The sequence below is a fragment of the Schistocerca cancellata genome, chromosome 4, assembly GCF_023864275.1.
Source record: "Schistocerca cancellata isolate TAMUIC-IGC-003103 chromosome 4, iqSchCanc2.1, whole genome shotgun sequence".
NCBI classification, from domain to species: Eukaryota; Metazoa; Arthropoda; class Insecta; order Orthoptera; family Acrididae; genus Schistocerca; species Schistocerca cancellata.
Window position 1 is genome coordinate 438,674,875 of NC_064629.1, and position 16,502 is coordinate 438,691,376.

Sequence of the window (16,502 nt, forward strand, 5' to 3'; positions counted from 1 at the left end):
TGGAACTTTGTCACACCATTAACAAACTGCAGCCTATGTCTGGCATGCTGAAGCTTTAATTCTTGCACCAATTGGATTTTATAAGGCTGTAGTTAAAGTTATTTTTGCAGAATTCAATGCAGTCATGATCTATGGACTTTTAAGGGACTTGCACTCTTACAGATACAGAGGTTATGATCATAACAAACAGACTGACTTACACGTTCCATGGATTCACTCATTTCTGATGACCTCAGTCTCCTTGATTTTGATATGGCCAGTGTTGAACCATTCTCCTCAACTGTTTTGATCCATTTATGGGTAAGGAGGACACTTGGAGCATCATTTCCATTATGCAATACATGGTCACTGGAAAATTTCTTCAATGCTTGAGTCACCGAATCACAGGTTTTGCAAAATTCTAGAGAATACGGCAGGTGGGGTAGGACTTCCCATTTTAACATTTTCAAGTACGTTTTGACCTCTTTTGCAACGTGGGGTCAAGCGTTGTCGTGCTGCAAAATCACTTTATCGTGCCTCTCACTGTATTGCGGCCATTTGTCTTTTAATTCTCTGCTCAAAGACATTAACTGCATATGATAACAAGCACCTGTGATTGTTTCACTTGGTTTTAACACCTCATAGTACATGATGCTGAGCTGGTCCCACCAAATGTGGAGCATGATCTTGGAGCCATGAATATTCAGTTTGGCTGACAACGTGGAAGTATGGCCGGGATACTTCCATGATTTCTTGTGGTTAGAGTTATCATAATCAACCCATTTTTCAACCCCAGTCAGAATGCTATGCAGAAATCCCTTCCGTTTTTGCCTCTGAAGCAATTGTTCAGAAACACATAAATGCCGTTCAACATCTCTTGGTTTCAGCTCACACAGGACCCAAGTTCCTTCTTTCTCAATCATGCCCGTAGCCTTGTGGCATTTTGAAATGGCTTGCTGCGTCACTCCCACTAATCATGCCAATTCTTCTTGAGTTTGACGCGAGTCTTCACTCAGCAATGTCTCCAATTATACATCTTTGCCAACATTCTCTCTTCCACCACTATGCCGGCCTAAGACGTTAAAATCGCCGTTCTTAAAGCGTTGAAACCACTCACGGCACATTCTTTCACTAATAGCGTCCTTACCATACGTACTTGAGAGCATTTGCTGAGATTCAGCCGCTGTTTTCTTCATATTGAAGAAAAACTGTAACATGTCCCACAAATGACAAGAATTAGGCTCATAAACTGACATTTTCAATCAAGAACAACTTTATGATGCAGACAGAAATTGACTAATGTTTGAATGAGGTTATGTTGACCGAGTTCCAAGCTGACTGCCTGACATCTGCGATCTGTTTCTTTTGACCACTACTTACTGTTGACACCACCTATTGGCAAATGGCAGAAGCAAAGTTGTACACCTTGTAGATTATTGATAACATGCATGTCACACACAAAGAGCATGCATGTTAAACAAATAAGCACACAATGAGAAGGCAAGAAACAAAAGCACTCCAGTGTAAGTATATTAACAAAAATAAAGATGTATATATTTGAACAATTGACTGTTTGCCCCTTCGCCTCAGCCCTCTGTAGAGTGGATCTTTTAGGACAAACAGACATTCCAGGCCTGATGCATACTGCCTGTAGTGTTGGAGAAACAGAGTAAATATTCTGGGAGTGTTCTTTCTCTGGTGACCCAGCAGCATCTAAAGCTACTTTCACTAGTGTGGAAACCTTGTTGAACTTAATGTTATTTAAGATCTTCATTGTGTATTGACTGTGGTACAGAACTGGGTACATCCTGTATAAGGTAGTTGTGAAGCAGTCTATATGGATTTTATGCATAATGTCACATGACTGCATATAGACACATTGATGAGGATAGAAATTGAAGGGTCCATGTGGCAAGACAGTATAAAAATTGGAACTGCAGTTTTTGATGTGCTAGATTGAGAAGGGCTGGTCTTGAGAAGGCTAGCACCATTACTGACTGAAAAATAACATCATACATACTGTATAATGTGGGGGCCTGCAGTTACAATCTCAAGTTAAATCATGACACATTTTAGAAACGCTTTTTAGCTTCAAAGAAGAAATAATGTGCTGGAGCACTGTTTATTTCCACATTCAAGTAATAAAAAAAAAATTATGCCAGAGGTCAGTTGGGTGGCAGAATTATGAATGAGTTCTTATGTTTACATTTTTAGACTTTGCACAAGATCATACACAATATGTTTGCTATATTAAAGAACTTGGTTTAGGCAAAACAAACAGAAATAATTTTTTCATTGCAGAATTCTCAACCACAATAGTGTAATCCAGCCCCCCCCCCCCCCCCCTGTATTTCTAAGAACTGAATTATAAATGTGTACACCTTTTCTTTATTAAAAATCTCAAAACTCTATAACTTACTGCACTGTCTAAAAGTAAGTATTCGAGAGTTGTTTGTGGCCATGAGGCAAGATGCAACCGAAGAATCATCCTTGAACTTCGCATGTGGGATGCTAAAGTCCAATCCTGCATAGACTGAATTGTTTTGAGCCTCACAGTTGTCCTGAATTTACAGGTGGTATGGTGTATTAAAGCTGTGTACAGCAGTGTGTCTGTTAGGCATGTGATGGGCAGCCATTTTTCAGACACAGGCATGAGATCCACCTTTCGTGACTCAGTGTTCACTTACGATGCCAGGCCATATGGTGAGGGACTGTTTGTTGTGGTGTGTAGACACTTTACTATGGAGCAGTTGGTCATGAATAAATCTTATCACTGTCCGGATATTTTATTTTTGGTGCATCTTCATAATGTCACAGCAAATGTTGCTTTGCTTGACAGGCCTATGTCTGCTGAGTAGCGCGGGAGATTGTTGGAGTTGGCATGTGTGAATTCTGGAATTGTGTTGTAGTGATGTGACTAGTTCCATTAGTGGAAGCTGCTCCCTCTAGCAGCATCTCTTCTAACTACACTCATGATGCCTAGTGCAGTTTGTTTTATCATTACATAACAACAGATTACATATTTGATCAGCTATAAGCAACTGTGAATGTATTTGATGACATACTTGCATCCGCAACACTCTTAACCTCTAAAGGTAACTGATGAATCCACACTTGCTTAAGGGTATTTTCCTACATGCAGCTTCAGAAACTAGAGGCTGGGTATAATTCCAGAATACGGAAGATGATTGTTTCCAGTAACTTTTTTTGTAAAAGTAGTTGAATGCAAATGTTTCTCAGTTTACACAAGTATCAAAGCACACTGGCCTTGTGGCATGTCTACTCAATACCTATTTCCTTATGTGCTATCACAGGCACCCAGGAACAGAAGTACACACCCAAACATCAGGACGGGGGACATGTGTAGCATGTGCTTTCTCATGTCCTCACCTGGCTTCATTGTCTCGTGTGCTTCTCATTCTTTCCTCAGGGGACTGTGCTGTGCTTATGTCATTGAAAAGACAAAAGAAAAGAAATCACAAGGTGACTATGTGTAAAACATTATCTAAATAAGAGAGGTAAGAAAAACAAAATGTGATGGTGACATGCCAAATTTCAGAAGGAGGTCAAAGTGAAATATTAGATATTCTGCTCAAGAAGCAGCAGCAGTAAGGCTGGCAGTAGCATTTTGTTACCTGGCAACCAGCAACTAGTGAAGCATTTTGAAGCATTTATTTCAATATTACATACATAGCTTGTTGATTATTCCTAAACCTCACAAATATTTAAAGGATGATCTGAAACTCTCTGTGAAGATTCATCGACTTTTTAGTATGCCATTCAAGTTTTATTTCATAATAATTTGTTACACAACTTAAATAAAAAAACGACTGTAAACTGATTAACACCCTAGTCCTCAAAAATTTGGTCATGACATAGGCTTCACAATCCACTACAACGGAGACTGGGTTTCTCAATTTTGTAGTTTTTGCATCATCAGTGTCCTTAAATTCAATTGTTAGTAGCATAGTTTGTTGAGGTGCTCTACCTATCCCATCTTTTCTTTTGTTCAGTTGTCAGGATTCTCAGTTGTTGTGCTATTAATTTGCTGTACCAGGAAAATACATCCACAGTTTTCACATGCACTTGCCATGACTTTGTACACTTCTTCTTCTGTGTTATCGTACTGGGAGACTTATCTTCTACTTTAAAGTGCTATGATTGGAGTCTGCAACCAATACTTGATGCTCAGGGTATCCCACCTCAAACTTTTATTTTCTGTAATCATCTATAAATTTTGAGTCAACAGATAATTACACACAAATTGCCTTATAGCCTAAGCTCAGCACACTACACAATGAAACACACATGGTTTCCACATGGCACAGAAGACATAGTGCAGTAAGGAAAAACAATTTATTATATTAATGATAACATAGGCAGGAAGCAGAAAGTACTCAAAAGTAAATCTATCACTCATAAGAAAGGCATAGTTTTTTGAATGGCTGAGTATTTGTGTCACATCACCTACCCTCACCCCTCCCCCCTCTGCCCCCATAGAGTAGGTCATTGTTGACAAACTGATATTTGTGTCGGGTGATTCATTCAGGACTGACGTATATTGGAAGTAGTGTTGGAGGAACAGACTGTGTGTCCTTTGAGTGTTTTTTCTCTGATGACCTAGCATCATCTAAACCATTTCCACTCATGTAGGTAGAAGAGAGTCGGCATTGCCTGGCAATGGTGTTGGTTTGTCTGCCACAGCACACTGCCATATAGGTGCTGACTGATAGTAGTGGAGTGACCCACAGCATTTTCCATCGTGGGCAGCTAGGTTGGCTTATGTTCTTGAAGGAAACCTTGGTGGGTTTGCTGTAGGTTAATATCTTCATTGTGTGGGTACTATGCTCAAAAACCGGTACATACCTGTATAAGGTGGTTGTGAAGCTGACTGTATGGAGTGTGTGCATAATGTCTCATCAGTGTACATAGGGAGATATTTGTGGATAAAAAGTGGAAGGGCACATGTGGCAGGACAATGTGGAAATTGTAAATACAGTTTTTCATATGCTAGATTAAGAAAAATTGGTACCACCATTATTCACTGAAAAATAGTGTCATATATATTGTATACCATAGTGGTTTGACAGATATAATCTCTGGTTGAATCAGGGCACATTTGAGAAATGATTTTTAGTTTTGTGGAAGAAATAGTGTGCTTGTACACTGTTTATTTCAGTATTGTAAGAGGAACGCAAATCATGGGGGGAGAGAAGGTGGGTAGAATTATGAACCAGTGCTTCAATTTTCATTTTTAATCTTGCACTAAATAATATGTTTACTTGATTAAAGAGGTTAGAAATAACAAACCAGTTGCAGTATGATTAACTGCAGTAGTCTAATTTATTTCTTGTTTGCATGACTAGGAATTGAATTTCAAATGTATACCCTTTTGTATGGATAAAGTAACCCTGTCTTAGAAATCACTACCTTAATGCCTTATCCAAAAATAGGTATTCGAGAGCTGTTTGTGGTCATGAGCCAAGATGCACTCAAAGAGCTGTCATTGAACTTTGCTGCTAGAAGGAGTGCTCCAGTGCCAAATGGATACTTAAGCAGTAAGATTCTTACAGGCCTGTTGCATACTGGCCTGAGTGTGTCATTTCAGTGGTGATGATTGATCAGTAGAGGTTGCGTTTACTGACTTGGGGAGAGAATGTTGGCTCTGTTCGAAAATACAGTAGGTTGGTCAGCCACAGCACATTGGAAAATATGTGTAGGGTGACAGTTAGTAGGGTGGCACACAGTATTTTCCATGTGGAGCAGGTGGGTAAGCTTTATGTGCTCAGTTGAATCCTTGATCGGTTTATTATTTATTAAGATCCTCATTGCCACAGGCGCTACAGTCCAAAACCAGGTACAGACCCTTATAATGTGTTTGTAAAGGATGCCTCATGGAGTCTGTGCATATCATTAATTAGTGAATTTGAACATGCCTTTGTGGATTAAAATGGGTAGGTCTGCATGGTGGATGGACATTGAGGATGGATACACGTTAGAAATGTAGTTTTTGATATACTGTGTCAGGAAGGGTGGGTCTTGAGGAAGGTTGACTCACTGCTGACAGAAAAGTATTGACAAATGTAATGTTTACACAGGCAATCCATCTTTACCATGTCTAGTTAAAACAGGGCACATTTGAGAAACACATTTTAGCTTGTAGAAGAAACAAACCACAGGAGCACTGTTTATTTCCACCTTCAAGTAGTAACAAAATTTATAGCTTTGGCCTAAAGTAGGTATATGAGAGTTGTTTGTGCCCGTGAGCCAAGATGCAAATAAATAGTGGTCTTTGAGCTTTTGCAGGTAGGACACTAAGGTCTGATCCTGAGTAGATGTAAGACCTTCAAGCACTGCAGGTGTCCTGAATGTACTTGTGGTGTGATGTAGGAAAGCTTTGAATAGCAGAGTGTCATGTGCTGTGACATTTTTGACACAGGCATGAGATTCAGTTTTTCATGATGCAGTGATCACTCAGGGCTTAAGGCCATATGATAAGCAGACCATATGTAAGGAACTGTTTGATATGGTGTGTAGGCATATTACTACTAGGCAGTTGATGGGGCATGAATACAGTCACTGTTTAGATAACTGACTGGGGAGGTGCATTTTCCTAACTTAATATTGAATGTTGCATCACTTGAAAGACAGGTGGATTCTGGGTAATGCAGGATCTCTTCAGGGGTCTCATGTGAGAGTGCTGAAATCATGTTGCAGTGATGTGACTAGTTCTGCTAGTGGTAGCTGCTCCCCTCTAGCAACATCTTCTGTAGCTACTCTCATTATGCTTTGTCCTCTCTGTAGGGCCATTCCTGCATCATTACATAACAACAAATAACATATTTGATCTGCTATAACCAATGACAAGTCTTTTTGGGGAGTTACTTGCAACCTCAGCACTTTTAACCACTAAAAATAACTGATGAATCCACACTGGCTTGATAGTAGCCTCTATAATTGCAGCTTTGGAAACTAGAGAGTGGATATGTGGCCAAAATATAAAATGCATTTTTTTTTTGCCTAGAGAACTTCACTTTGTAAAATTTGTTGTACGCAGTTGTCTGTCGCGTTACAGAACTGAGCAAGCACTTTGTCCTTGGGGTATGTCCACATGATGTCTCTTTCCTCTTGTGCAAACACTGATGCACAGGGAGAAGAGCACAGACACAAAAATTAGCAGAAAGAATATAAATATGCATGAGTGTTCTCATGCCCACACATTACCTAATTGCGCAAGTAGTCTGCTCTGAATCCCATTCTCTGCTCAGGAAACTGTGCTCTGTTTATGTATATAAGTGTTTTCTCATGCCCACACATTGCCTCATTGTGCAGGCAGTCTCATATGCATCTGCTTCCTTGCTCAGGATATTACACTGTGTTTATCTCATTGAAAAGGCAACAAAAAAGGAAATATAAGTGGACTATGCATAAAAAAGTATCTAAATAAGAGAGGTACAAGAAATGGAAAAGGATGGTGAGATATTGTTTGCAAATTTCAGGAGGTCAGAGTGAGATTTTAGATTTCTGCTGGAGAAACTGCAGCAATAAATCTGTCAACAACATTTTGTTAGCTGGATACTAGCAGCACTGAGCAAGGTGGCGCAGTGGCTAGCACACTGTACTCGCGTTCGGGAGGATGACGGTTCAATCCCACGTCCAGCCATCCCAATTTAGGTTTTCCGTGATTTCCCTAAATCGTTCATGGCAAATGCCGGGATGGTTCCTTTGAAAGGGCATGGCCGACTTCCATCCCCGTCCTTCCCTAATCCGATGAGACTGATGACCTTGCTGTCTGGTCTCTTCCCCCCAAACAACCGAACCAAAACTAGCAGCTAGTATACCAGTTTCAACTATTTTTTTTACAGTGTCGTACAAAGTATGTCAGTGATTATTCCCAAAACAGAAGTATTTAAAGGAGGTTCTTAGCTGTTCTATGAAGGTTAACTGACTTTATTTTATAACAATTTGCTACACAACTTGAATCAAAAAGTATTGTATACAGATTAATATCCTAGTACTCAGAAAATTCAGTAATGCCATAGACCTCAAAATCCAGTAAAACAGAGGCTGTGTTTCTGAGTGTTGTAATTTTGGAATCTTTGATTTCCTTCATTTTAATTCCAGTTACCACGGTTTGTTGAGGAGCTCCACTTATCCCATCTATCCTTTTGTTCAGATGTGAGGACCCTCAGTTGTTGACCTACTAAGTTGCCATTCCAGGAATATACCTCTACAGTTTTCATATGCGCTCCCATAAATTTGTAGGCTTCTTCTTCTGTGTTATCCTACTTTGAGACTTATCTTATTCTTTAAAGTGTTGTGACTAGAGACTTTACCCTATACTTGACACTCAGAGCATCACATCTCAAACTTTTATTCAAATAATTTTTGGAAGTGGCTTTCTGTACAACATCTTTTTGTCTGTAATCATCTTTAAATGTCAGTGTACTTTCTTTGGTATCAACATACATGATTACACACAAATCCTCTTAAAGCATAAGCTCAACACAATTAAATAATCAAATACACATTGTTTCCACATGGCATGGAAGACACAATGCAGCTTGTTATTGAACTGATTGTGAGGTGCCATCATGTGAATTACTTAGCACTTCCCTGAAATTTGACTGGACTTTGGAATGATATTCTTACTTTGTTGCATGCAAGAACTATTCTGATGAGATGGCATCCACAGCAGCTGGTGAAATAACCATTCTTTTAATATTTGGATCATCTTTCATTGTGTTCTTCAGTATCACTACTTGTAGGAACAATAATCCACAATTAAATAAGAACTGCAGTAAGAAAAAAAACCATTTTATTATATTATTGATGACATGCATTTCACACATAAAAAACATACACATGAAGCACCTAAATATAAGGTGATGAGGCAGAAAATGAAAAGTATTTCTAAATAAGTATGCGAGTCAAACACAGATGTATTTAATCAAATTATTGACTCACACAGCCCCTCACTTCCACCCCCCCCCCCCCCCCTTATAGTGGATCTACAGACAGGACAAGTTCATCTTTGTGCCAGGCGATTCTTTGAGGCCTGATGTGTAGTGAACACCCTGGGAGTGTTCTTTCTCTGGTGATGTATAATCTAAGACTTCATCCAGAGTTGCATTGTTGGGAGGGGTTTGACTCTTATCAGGCAGTGGTGTTGGTTGGTAAGGTCACAGCAGACAGCCACATATGTGTTAGATGACAGTAGGAGGAGTAGCCAACATCATTTTCCATCAGGAGCAAGTAGGCTAGCTTTACATTCTGAATGGTAACTTTGGTGGATTTATTGTTACTTAAGATCTTCACTGTGTGGGTACTATGAGTCAAATTTGGGTAAAGAATTATGAGGTGGTTGTGAAGCAGACCATACAGAGCCTGTACATAATGTCACATGAGTGCACATAGACAGATATTCGTGGATATAAATGGGAGGGTCCATATTGCAGGAAAGCAGGGTAACTGGAAATGCAGTTAGCTTTGTTACTCACTGAGAAATACTGTTGTATATGGTGCATATTGTGGGGGGTCTGTCAGACATAGTCAAGTTAAATCACAGCACATTTCAGAAATACTTTTTAGCTTTGTAGAAGAAATAGTGTGCTGAAGCACTGTTTATTTCAACTTTCCAATTTACATTTTTAGTCTTGCACCCAATAATGTATAGTATGTTTGCTGTTTTTATGGAGCTTAGAAATAACAAAACTGTTGTGGAGGTTTTCCACCCTAGGAATTCAATTTTCTGTGTGTACCCTTTTGTATGAATAAAATAACCCTTATGAAAAGTCACTACCTTGCCACATTATCCAGATGCAGGCATTCAAGTGCTGTTTGCGACCTCGAGCCAAGATACAACCAAAAAGTGGTCATCAAACTTTGCCAGTGGGAGTGGAGCTCCAGGGCTGAATGAATATTTGTGGAGGATGATTCTTCTAGACCTGGGAGTGTCATTTCAGTGGTAATGTAGCATCAGCAGAAGCTGTGTTGGCTGGCATAGGTGGGAGAGCATTGGCTCCATTTGGCAATGGTGTAGTCTGTGCATAACATAACATGTGGACTTATAGACATGCATTTATGGGTTAAAATGGGAGGCTCTGCATAGTGGGACACTGAGGATGGATGGAAATCGGAAATGCAGTTTTTGATATGCTGGATTATTAAGGATGGGTCTCATGGAGGGTTCCCTCAATGCTGAGAGAAAAATGTTGATGTATGTTTGCTTACAGAGGTGACCTATCTGTTGTTATGCTAAGCCAAAACAGGGCACATTTCAATACTTTTTAGCCTTCCAGAAGAAGAAAACCTGCTTGGTCACTGTTTATTTCCACATTCAAGTAATAACAAAAATTATGGCAGAGGGGGGAGGGGAGCGGCAGAATTATGAACTCGTGCTTTGATTTAAGTTCTTAAACTTGGTTCAGAATAATACACAATGTGTTTGCTTTATTAAAGAGGTTAGTTTTCGCAAAACAAGTCAAAATCGGTAAGCAGTAGCAGAACTCTCAACCACTGTAGTGTAACTACTTTTTTAAATTTCTTTTTGCACCGCTAGTCTTTTTGACCCATAGAAACTGAATTATAACTGTCACTCTTTTTGTATAAATAAAGTAACCCATTCTCAGAATCTATTATTGATACCATGCATGTTGGAAAGAACAGACACACGAATTCATGTAACTGATTCACCTCATTAGGCAATATCCTCTATCTTTAGTGTGAACGCACAGTTACGTTTGGCACAGTTATGTTTGACCTGGTGTTGGAATCTCAAAGTAACAAGCATGGAGGACACAGATGGGGATTGCAGATAGAAAATGGAAAGTACTTCAAAGTAAGTATATCAATGAAACCAAAGAGTTCCCACCCTTTTTGTCTTAATGGTTAGCTACTTGCATTGTCACATGTCTATCTGATTTAGGTATAATAGAAATGTTATGTTTATCTCTAGTCAGGAGTCTGTCTGTTGCAATATCTGGAACATGAGCTCTCTGGCTTAATATTCCTTCCACAAAATTGGTACTCGTTCTCTCATCCTAAACCATGTTTTCATTTGAAAAATCACTTCATTGGTATTCTGTGTTATTCTCCATGGTAAATTTCATCAGCTTTGATGACGATGTCTTTCCTATTACCATAAAAATATGATCATATAAGAATCAAAATTTCTGTTACTTGTTTATTTGTTCTTAAGATGTCCACACACACACACACACACACACACACACACACACACACACACACACAGATATATATATATATATATATATATATATATATATATATATATATATATATATATATAGTTTTTGTAGAAAAACTGTGGCGTTTCCCCATATTTCATTGTAACAGGTACAGGACTATTTTCACCCCACATAAGAAAGACAATGAGGCTCTCACATTCAATTCAGAGAAACCTCTAAGTGCTATGAATTTTCATGTGAACATACCTAAATTGGAAATGGTATTGTGACTTAAATACTGCAGTGTACACAGTCGGCCATATGGCCACATGAAATGTAGCTTTAGGGACAGAACATAGCATCAGATGTTGACAGTGCAGGAATATGGAACATGTGCCTTTGCTATGATGACTTCTTACCACTTGTGGGCTATATTTAAACACAATTTTAAATGGACAGGATGAATGTTTCAAATAGTTTACATCTAGTAGGAGTGTCATTTTCATCTCTGGTGTCAAAGAAAATAAGCAAATATAAATGACAGAGGGTGGGACTTGAATTCTGTTATTAATGTCATGAAGTGACATGGTGGAATAAACAGCTTCACATTTCCACTTTTGTAAGTGTTATAAGCAAATTTCTTTAGACTATTACAAATGTTATTTATCAACTAATTGTTCTAGCTGGTTTGAGTGGCCAGAGTCAGATGCACTCTCTTGAGATAGTGCTGTAGACAAAAGACATCAGTGATACAGGAGACCCATGCCTAACCTAACCTAACCTAACCTAACCTAACCTAACCTAACCTAACCTAACCTAACCTAACCTAACCTAACCTAACCTAACCTAACCTAACCTTCAGAAACTTGTATCTGATGAAGGATGATATTCTGTGCCTGGGAAGTCCTATTAAATGCCTCACAGTCCCCAATCATCCATGTCCATACACATAATACTATTCTGAAGAGTTAAAATTAAAATATTAATCAAACATAAACTATATATAATCTAATAAAAGCATGGTTTTGTGGATTTAATATAAAACGCAATTTAACATTATGAACACATATGTCATCCCATACACCGCAATAGGAAACAAATATTGTCCATAACCATAACTTTTAATCTCACTGATAACAAGAACTGCAATGCAGACATCAGTTTTATTTTACAAAGTGTATAAAGGAAAGTCTTTTATTATGTGCCCATACTATACATTTTTTAGTAGCCTTTCATATAGTTACTTCTGCAAAAAAAAAAAAAATATTATTTATTGTGGGATACACTCAATTAATACATTTTCGTAACACAAATCATTAAGTGGTCAACACACACACAAACACACACACACAGCCAGGGGAAAGTTTCCTCCATCTCAGAAGAACTCGACTGAAATTCTTTCTGGTGTATGCTGCTTGGTTGTGTGTTCCACCTGTGTCTGCTTCTACCTGTAGTGCATATGTTATTTGCTCAAGATTGTCTCCCATTCATCTTTTTCATCTGGAAGTATTTCATAGCTACACTTTCCTTACAGAGTGTCTTCCAGTCTCTAAAGTATCATGATTAAGACTGACATATGATAATGGAATGTTAACATTTCTACTGTACTCATCTGACAAATGGTAATCAGCTACAAATTGCCACACTTTTTGCTATCTAACTGGATTTTTTTAAAACATATTCAGGGGAAAGTTCAACAGGTTTGACTATGGATTATGGTATTCATCTGAAGTCACTGTTCCTGACTTTCGTTGAGTCTTTAGTCTCAACCATCCTATTTTAACACATTGAAATCACATTTTTAACACAGTTCATATACAGCCAAATAAATGGAGACAGATTATTTAATGAAAATTAATGATACATTCCTCCCCTGACTGGTAAGTTATTAACTATACATGATGTCACAGGAAGAATGCTCAGTATTCAGGGATACAAAAAAATGATCGTCTCAAGCCCAAAATGTGATATAGACATAAGTCCTATTCCAAACAGATTCCTAGACAGAACACAATTAATTTACATTATTATTTATTTAGTTTATTACTCAATACATTGTCAGATTTGCAAAAGTTCATATGTACAAGAGCTAGTAAACACTGCAACATGCATTTTACAAAAGTATATTTAACACATGCATGTGTAAGCATTATTGTACACTTGTTGTTATGGTTGTTGTCAGTTCACGATAAATGTTCAAATATCCCACTGTCATCTTCAAAGCATTTGTGCGCTCTTGGGAGAAGATGTTGTGTTGCTTGTCTGAGTGCCTCTCCTGATTCTATAATGAGGACAGCGGGGTCCATGATGTGACCAAGCAGTTCATTTCATGTGTCCACACACCTCAGACTTCATCCAATCTGTCAACAAAAATCTTATTGCATGAGGTTGTGTGATCTTGGTGGTCAGTTAATTGTACTACTATGACCAGTCTAGCAATTAGAGTAATTGCAGTTGAGATGTTCCCTCACATGTTTGGTAAAATGTGAAAGAGCTCTGTGATGCTGCATGTACGTTGCAGTGCTCAGGGTGTTCAATAAATGAACTTTCAAAGAAAAAAAGTGCAAGTAATTCTGTCCTCTTTCACCTACAAATATGTTACTGATCATGCTGCACCAAACGTTGATAAAAAAAATGAACTTGGAAATGGGTTTACAGAGTAGTGTCGGGATTGTCCTGGGAGCGTTGATGAAAATTACATGTGTTGGGGATTTTGTTATGTCTAAACATGGCCTCATCAGTGAATAATATTAATGGAAGCATATGGTTACCGGCATTTAACCAGTGACAAAATTCAAGTCCTGTAGCATTGTTACGAATGTGGAGATTGTGGACACACTATATGCAAAACTAATACAAATTCTCCACATTCAGTGTTCACCCCATACCTATTTGTGAAACATTTACTCATGCAAAAAGCGCTGTGTGCTGGTAGTAGGACTACACTTCACCATTTCAACAATATGTTGCTATTGTTGTACAGGTTGGGAACTTGAAAGAATACCTGTTTCACACAATGTGTGGAAAACTCTTGTAAACAATCTACGATCAGGAATTTGACATGTTAAAAGGTGCCAATGGCATTGTTTGACAGAAGCATAAGTGCTTCCATTGCAGAAGCCATAAATATACACCATATCTGAATGTTCTTCATTACTTTGTCTGTGTGGCATTTTGGTCAGCATGTGTAAATCACAGTTAACTGATGCTTCTTGTTGATGCACTCATTCCATCATACTACTTCATTCATAATGCACCATGGAAAACTCTATGTTCTGTGGGCTAGATTAATGGCAGAAAGACATTCCAAGCAAACAGGTTGAAAAAAATGAGGTAGATTAGGGCAGAATAAAATGTCAAAGTGGTTGGATGGGTAAGACATGTATATGTACACCACTAGTTAAAAAATAAATCATCATTAAGTATGTTCTACCTCAGAAACTATTCAGAATAGAGCATATGAACATTCCTATCATATCCCTGAATATTAACGATTCCTCTTGGGACACCCTGTTTTGCTCTGCATGGTTCCTTCAATGATATTGTTTCTGTGTGTTTTAATGACATCATGCCATATATTAAGTTTATTTTATTTACAGATGACACAAATATCAAGACAGATTCTAAAACAAGTATCATTTCAGAAATAATCATTAACAAAATGTCAATACCATGAAAAGGACAGATTGCTACTTACTGCATAGTGGAGATTTAAATTGCAGACAGGCACAACAAAAATACTGCTAAACAAGTAAGCTTTTGGCTAAAGGCTTTCTTCTGAATTAGACACACATGACCACCATCTCTGGTCTCAGCAACTGGAAACAGAGGTTGTGTGTTTGTGAGTTGCACTAGCGTGAATGTGTCTGTATATGTTGCCTAATTCAGAAGAAGGCTTTTTAGCCTAAAGCCTATTTGTTTAGCAGTCTTATTATTGTGTGTGTCTGCAACTCAGCATCTCTGCTACATGGTGACTACCAATCTGTCCTTTTCATAATATTGTCGTTATTCCATATTAGATTTTCCATTGTTTAATAACAAAATGTCCATGACCTAAATGCACTGATAAGCCCAAACATTGTGACCACTGTCCATCATGTTGAAGAAAATTAATGCAGTAATAAAGACAAATGAAGGAACAGACTCAAATGGGCGATTACCATGGCGAAGATATGGGCTGCAAATTTGGAAATCCATTGAGATCAGAAACACTGCAAAAGGGCGAATTATTACTACACAGAGCCTCAGAATGAGTATCTTGAAACTGGTCAAATACTCACCTGCTACGTGACCATCTACGAAAAGAGGTAGCACAACAATGAAACTACCATGAGGTGCTAAATGGTAGGACACCCATGACTACTCACAGAATGTGGAGTTCGGAAGCTTGGCTGCTCTGTAAAGTAGGATAGATGGTGATGTGTGGCATCTCAGCTGAAAGCGAACAATTGCATGCACAACTGTTTCAGAGCACAACATTCAGCGTACATTGTGGAATGTGGAGCTCTGCAGCAGGTCACACCTATGAGTTCACATCTTGACTCAACAACATCGATTACAATTGCAGTGGTCACAGGACCATCAGGATTCGATTATTGTTCAGTACAAGTGTGTAGGCTTTTTGGGTGAATCACATTTTTGCTACACTAGTTCACTGGTTGTCTCCACAAATGCCATCATAGTGGTGAATTTCAGCTGAAAGCCATGGACGCATGTTGGTGTGAGCAGTATTATGCTATGGGAGACATTCTCCAGTGCTTGCATGGGACCTGTGGTAGTAATGGAAGACAAGCTGACAGCTGCAAACTACCTGCATCCTTTCATGTTTGATGTCTTCTCTGATGGTGATGTCATGTTTCATCAGCATAATTGTTCTTGTCTCAGAGCTAGAATCATGCTACAGTGGTTTGAGGAGCATTATAGTGAACACATGTTGATGTCTCGATAACCAAATTCACCTGATGTAAATGCTATGGAACACATCTGGGTCACTACCAGGTGTCATCACAGTGTACACAAATCAGCAGCCTGTTATTTATGCAAATTACATGACCTTTGTGTAGACATCTAATGCCACATGCTTCCACAAACCTACCAACAACTGTAGGATCCCTGATACACAGAATCAGTGATGTATTTCATTCCAAAGATGGACAAACAAGCTATTAAGCAGGTAGCCATAACGTTTTGGCTTATCAGTGTAAATGTTTTGTGGCCATTTCATTGCCATAAAAGTAAAAAATACTCACTTATTCACTTCCGAATCTATAAAAGATGTCCTTACAACTGTACACCATGAATAAGTACAGATAGAAATGTTGGGTTCTTGGAATT